Genomic DNA, 7,025 nt, shown 5'->3' on the forward strand with positions numbered 1-7,025 from the left:
TATTGTATTTACACTAAAACTAATGAAGTATGTACATACAATTATTCTGATACTATCATCACTTTTTCTCCCCATATATTGTATTATACAACATTTAAATTTAATATTTTACATTTAAGATTCTCGTTTATACGAGGGCGGTTCAGAAAGTAACCTCCGATTGGTCACAGTGCGGGTTGTGGGGGGAGTAGCGACGCCATCTGTGCGTTCACGCACTCAACAGGTCAGTCGGCATCAAGCCGTGGTCGAGTGAACGTCGTACCTGCGCTAGTTTAGTTTTTGTGGCAGTTTGAAATGTGTGCTGCAATAGAAAACCCCGCCAAATGTGAAGTGCGTGCTGTCATAAGGTTTTTTACAGCCAAAGGATATTCTGCAGCAGCTATTCATCGTGAGCTTTGTGCCGTGTACGAACCAAGAGTTATGAGTGAGGGAGTTGTCCGTGAATGGGTACGTTTATTTAAAAGTGGACGAGAAAACGTTCATGATGAAGAGAGGAGTGGTAGACCATCATTGGTGACTGACGAACTCGTTCAGACAGTTGATGCAAAAGTTCTTGAAAATCGACGTTTCTCAATGTCGGAGTTGTCTACTGGTTTTCCACAGATTTCTAAGACTCTCTTGTACGAGATAGTGACAGCAAGATTGGGTTACCGTAAGTTCTGTGCACGATGGGTGCCCAAAATTCTTACCGACCACCACAAAACTCAAAGAATGGCCTCTGCATTAGACTTTCGGTCACGTTATGAGGACGAAGGAGAACCATTGTTAAACAGAATCGTGACCGGTGACGAAACCTGGATTAAGTACGTGAACCCTGAGACAAAAGAACAATCAAAGATATGGGCACATTCAAATTCGCCTACCAAACCAAGAAAAGCCTCGCAAGATTTTTCTGCCAGAAAACTGATGGCAACGGTGTTTTGGGATGCCAAAGGGGTGTTGTTGGTTGAATTCATGGAACGTGGTACGACCATTAATCAAGACGTGTACTGTGAAACAATAAAAAAGTTACGACGGGCTATACAGAACAAACGCCGTGGTATGCTGACTTCCGGTATCGTTTCTTTGCACGATAACGCCCGTCCTCACTCTGCTCGCAGAACAACGGCCCTTCTTGAGTCCTTCAAGTGGGACGTTATCAACCATCCACCTTACAGCCCAGACCTGGCGCCAAGTGATTATCACCTCTTCATGCATTTGAAGAAATGGCTCGGGTCACAGCGGTTTGATGACGACGAAGAGCTCAAAGATGCGGTCACAGGCTGGCTCCAGGCACAAGCGGGTGATTTTTATGCAGAAGGAATTTCAAAGCTTGTGAAGAGATACGATAAGTGCCTCAATCGCTATGGAGACTATGTAGAAAAATAGTGCAAAGATGTAGTTGTAAGATGTATATATTAAAATATTTTTTATTTAACTTGGTGTATTTTTTTAAATCAACCGGAGGTTACTTTCTGAACGGCCCTCGTACAAGATGTACAATATATGGGGCATGAACGGACTGGCAGCAGCAGATTAAGGGGGCCACAAATACATACACAGACATATATGTATACACAACATATAAGTACAATCATAGTGCACATAGTAACATACAGTATTTATACAAACATATTGTGCAATCATTCACACATATCCATAAACGTACGTAAGACGAATGAGTCATCCAGCTATTCTGCGTACAGTCGCACACACAACTGCTATCTACAGATAAACAGCCATCCAGACACTCAATTAGACAAGTGAATAGGGTGAGAATGGGATGATTCCGATCCTGTCTGCTCGGGTCAACTGTTTGTCGTCATGACACAACAAAAAAAACGTTAAAGCGGTTTCACTGTCTCTTGCTAATATATCTGGCGTAGAATGGATGGTGCCCCAGGTGTGACAGGTAAAAAACAAGGGCTTGTAAAATTAATGAAGAGAAATCCATTGATGTTGGAAACTTTCATTTCATGAAATAGCATTGCACAATACCCAAAGAAAATATACAGGGTGTTTTAAAAATGACCGGTATATTTGAAACGGCAATAAAAACTAAACGAGCAGCGATAGAAGTACACCGTTTGTTGAAATATGCTTGGGACAACAGTACATTTTCAGGCAGACAAACTTTCGAAATTACAGTAGTTACAATTTTCAACAACAGATGGCGCTGCGGTCTGGGAAACTCTATAGTACGATATTTTCCACATATACACCATGCATAGCAATAATATGGCGTAGTCTCTGAATGAAATTACCCGAAACCTTTGACAACGTGTCTGGCAGAATGGCTTCACATGCAGATGTACATTACCATGACGTGGAGGACGCATGAATTGGCCAGCCCGTTCTCCTGATCTTACACCTCTGGACTTCTTTCTGTGGGGTACGTTAAAGGAGAATGTGTACCGTGATGTGCCTACAACTGCTTCAGCTGTTCAATTGTTTCTGGATTCTGGCGGTACACCTGGTCTTTCAAGTGTCCCCACAGAAAGAAGTCACAGGGGTTCATGTCTGGCGAATAGGGAGGCCAATCCACGCCACCTCCTGTATGTTTCGGATAGCCCAAAGGAATCACACGATCATCGAAATATTCATTCAGGAAATTAAAGACGTCGGCCGTGCGATGTGGCCGGGCACCATCTTGCATAAACCACGAGGTGTTCGCAGTGTCGTCTAAGGCAGTTTGTACCGCCACAAATTCACGAAGAATGTCCAGATAGCCTGATGCAGTAATCGTTTCGGATCTGAAAAATGGACCAATGATTCCTTTGGAAGAAATGGCGGCCCAGACCAGTACTTTTTGAGGATGCAGGGACGATGGGACTGCAACATGGGGCTTTTCGGTTCCCCATATGCGCCAGTTCTGTTTATTGACGAAGCCGTCCAGGTAAAAATAAGCTTCGTCAGTAAACCAAATGCTGCCCACATGCATATCGCCGTCATCAATCCTGTGCACTATATCGTTAGCGAATGTCTCTCGTGCAGCAATGGTAGCGGCGCTGAGTGGTTGCCGCGTTTGAATTTTGTATGGATAGAGGTGTAAACTCTGGCGCATGAGACGATACGTGGACGTTGGCGTCATTTGGACCGCAGCTGCAACACGGCGAACGGAAAGCCGAGGCCGCTGTTGGATCACCTGCTGCACTAGCTGCGCGTTGCCCTCTGTGGTTGCCGTACGTGGTCGCCCTACCTTTCCAGCACGTTCATCCGTCACGTTCCCAGTCTGTTGAAATTTTTCAAACAGATCCTTTATTGTATCGCTTTTCGGTCCTTTGGTTACATTAAACCTCCATTGAAAACTTCGTCTTGTTGCAACAACACTGTGTTCTAGGCGGTGGAATTCCAACACCAGAAAAATCCTCTGTTCTATGGAATGAACCATGTTGTCTACAGCACACTTGCACGTTGTGAACAGCACACGCTTACAGCAGAAAGACGACGTACAGAATGGCGCACCCACAGACTGCGTTGTCTTCTATATCTTTCACATCACTTGCAGCGCAATCTGTTGTTGAAAATTGTAACTACTCTAATTTCGAAAGTTTGTCCGCCTGAAAAAGTACTGTTGTCCCAAGCATATTGCAACAAACGGTGTATTTCTATCGCTGCTGGTTTAGTTTTTATTGCCGTTTCAAATATACCGGTCATTTTCGAAACACCCTGTATGTGCAGCCTTAATAATGGATCACTTTATGCAATGCAGACTGTCATGAAGACTGTTTTCATCAGAGTCAGCGGATTGAATCATCAGAAATTTCAAGAATTTCTCAGAAGTTTCAATGCTGAGTATGGGGATATCCTATGTTTTACGGAAGAAAGGTGGACAGTGAAAGCCATATGGTAAAATATTTTACACAGTAATTAATTATATCAAATCGTTCATGATATCGAAAGAAAAATCTGTGGGATAACTTTACAGTGCCATCTCGGTGGCAGATTTAGCATTTCTGGTAGATAAACGCACTCCAAATGAAACTGAAATTATGGCAAGCGCAAGCAAATGAAAACAATTTTTTTCCGTTTAACACGCTGGCTGAACATAATCTTAAAGACCAGATAATATACACAGCCATACTTTTCGGTTTGATGCAAGAGTTTGAATATCGATTTCAGGATTTAAATTTTTGTGTATATGCAACATCTTTCACATAGAACAAAGATAAATTGCCACGAGATTTTCAGATGGAATGCATAGAGTTGCAGTCTCGCATCAAGCCAAAGATATATTTGGTCATGTACCGTTGGCTGCAAATGACACCCGCCCAGATACCTCTTGCTGCAGGGTCATGCGACATGTAAGTCATCTCTGTTTGGAAACACGTATGTTTGCAAACAGTTATTTTCAGGATTAAAGCATACAAAGAGAGAAACAAAGAATAGAAACAAAACCTCTGACGAACATTTTGACGACGCCCTAAAATTGCTACCACTTTGATCGAACCTGACGTTGTATTATTTTCCCAAATTCAAAGTCAAATGTTACATTAATTCTCCGATTTTTGATTAGTTTATGAACCGCCGCCCAAGACCATAGCGATATCAGCAACGGTGCATATCTAGCAGAAGTCTTATAGTTACTCTAAATCATACGGCCATGTTGGAGTGCTCTGTGGTTGCTGGAGCTTTTTAGGAAAGAATTTAGGAGTTCGCATTGACAACACACATGCAGACTACCAAGATCCTACTGCTATCCTCAATACCAGTCAAGTCATTTTGGAAAGGCAATGACCTGCAGTATCCTGCAGTTAGGTGCAAGGCGGTTCTGTACTGTGAGCTCATACACTCCCGCAGAGTCACCAGTGAGGCTTAGGAGAAAAGTGTTGTCCAAATTTGGGGGAAAAGACAGCGTGATATATCATGGGGTCACGGGGGGGGGGGGGGGGGACAATTGCAGTGTGATTCAGAACTTTTAACCAGAGTGTCACACTGAATCATTGCTGAGCCGAACTTCAAGGAAGAGAGTCTGTTATGGCATTCAACCATGTAATCCACCTCAGCGTGTACTCGCTTGTTTTGACCCATTAAAGATTGTCTAGTTTCATCTGTCTTCCACAGGGTATAGCTAAAAACCACGAATGTATTAATGGCCAGATGACAGACAAGGTACTAGAATATTAGTCTGAAATATCGCTTCTGGCTTGCACTCATTGTAAAGATAAATAAAAAACTTCTACTCCCTGTAAAAATCCGGAAATTAACAAAACTTGAGAGGCAGAAGCCAGATTATTCAATTCATGTTTACAGGTTGGGTGTAGATAAAAGCAAGCCAGATGACAAAGAAAACACTGGGTGGAAAGAAGTCAAGCATAATGTAAATGGACACCTCCAACATAGCCAGTTAGTGTTGCAAACACATATATTTCATGCTATTCGCCAAAGGTGTAAAGCAACACTACGTCTGGATCAAGATAATGGCCCACCAACTTTCTTACCGATTGTCCAAACGTCATGGGTCACAGCAATTTCCCCATAGATTTCTAAACCCTTCTACTGAGAGCAAGTGTCTCCGCAATTACACCTGCCAGAACCAGTATGTGTGGAAAAACATACTGAGGATAAAAAGTTGTTCATGTATAAGAATGCCCATCACCGGGAACACTGCCTCTTTGTCGTATATGCTTTCAGTCTTTACTGCCTCCTGTGGTGAATTGTGAAGGTGATCGCACTGCCTCTCATACCACCTTCACTGAACAGCACATACTGTATGCAGTGGCGTATCAAGTTGTATGCTCATATAACTCTAATCTCAATCAATTCAAATCATACATCAGGGGTAATCCTGCGTAATGGTTTCTGTGTGAGCTTCAAACACTTGTATGACATGTTGATGCTAACTATAGCAAAAACATTCCAACGACCAAATTGCAGCATAATGGTGTCTTATATGAGCAGGAGTTCAGTATCATATTTACGGGGTGTCACTGAAAAGAAAACTGCAAATTCCTCTTAGAGACCACCATCATCAACCAGGGAAGTTCTGCAGTGCAAATTACAGTACATGCATCTTGAAATATCAACTACCATGACACATACCCAACGTCTTCCATAATTTGAGCGGTTGCGATGCTCACAGTCTTATTGAGCATGTCGATGATTATTTCGGCTTGAAGAATGATAGTTTCAGTGTCATACCCAACAATATTGAAAGCTACATCTCGTTTTCCAAACGGTACATGCCAAGAATAACGTTCCACTTCCAGTATACAGTAGGTTTCATTCAAGAGCCTCCTCAGAAACTTGCTAAGACAGTGCATCACTTGGATTATATCCCCAAAACTGTACACACTGGCGATGCAAAGTATCAGCTTGTGACAAAGAATGGGGTCATTCATGGATTCGGAGGAGAGACTCAATTTAACCACACTGTCATATAATTGCATTTACTGGTAACCTCACAGGCAATGCCATAATGAATACAGAATATGGGCGTGCGAATGTTTGGGAAGAGTTGGACATCTCTGATTTAGTGGAATCTGTTTGATTTTACATGGAATCTGACATACACCTGCTCACAGATATTTTTGAGACACATACACTCTTGATCCTGTCTTCCATTACACAGTACCAGAGTTTATGTGTGATTCAGTGTTAAAAAGGACTTGTGCCAACATCGAACTGATTTGTGGGCAACAGGGGGAGGTGCTTGCCAGTATGTGCAAATAACCCACAAATGAAAGTGGAGGAGTACTGGCCACCTCACAATTTGAGTTACACTCTTCACTTAAATGTAAATAACCTCTATGGGCATGCAAAGCCACAAGTTGTGCCAACTGGAGGGCTTTGCAGGCTGCCTGAATATGAAACCATCAAACTTGAGAAAAACGTCCAACATGTGGCAGTGGATTCTGACGACGGATATTTCTTGGGAACAGACCTGTAATATTCCTGCCATTTACATACAGTGACTTGCTGCTGTGTCCAGAACGCATTGTCCCACATGGTGGTTCGGTCGCTATTCTGATTACATACACTCTGCTCTACTGAAATCTCCAGTAGCGCTTCAGTATGGCGAAGGAACTTATCAGAATTTCCTTCAA

The sequence above is a fragment of the Schistocerca serialis genome, chromosome 11 (genome assembly GCF_023864345.2).
Source record: "Schistocerca serialis cubense isolate TAMUIC-IGC-003099 chromosome 11, iqSchSeri2.2, whole genome shotgun sequence".
NCBI lineage: Eukaryota > Metazoa > Arthropoda > Insecta > Orthoptera > Acrididae > Schistocerca > Schistocerca serialis.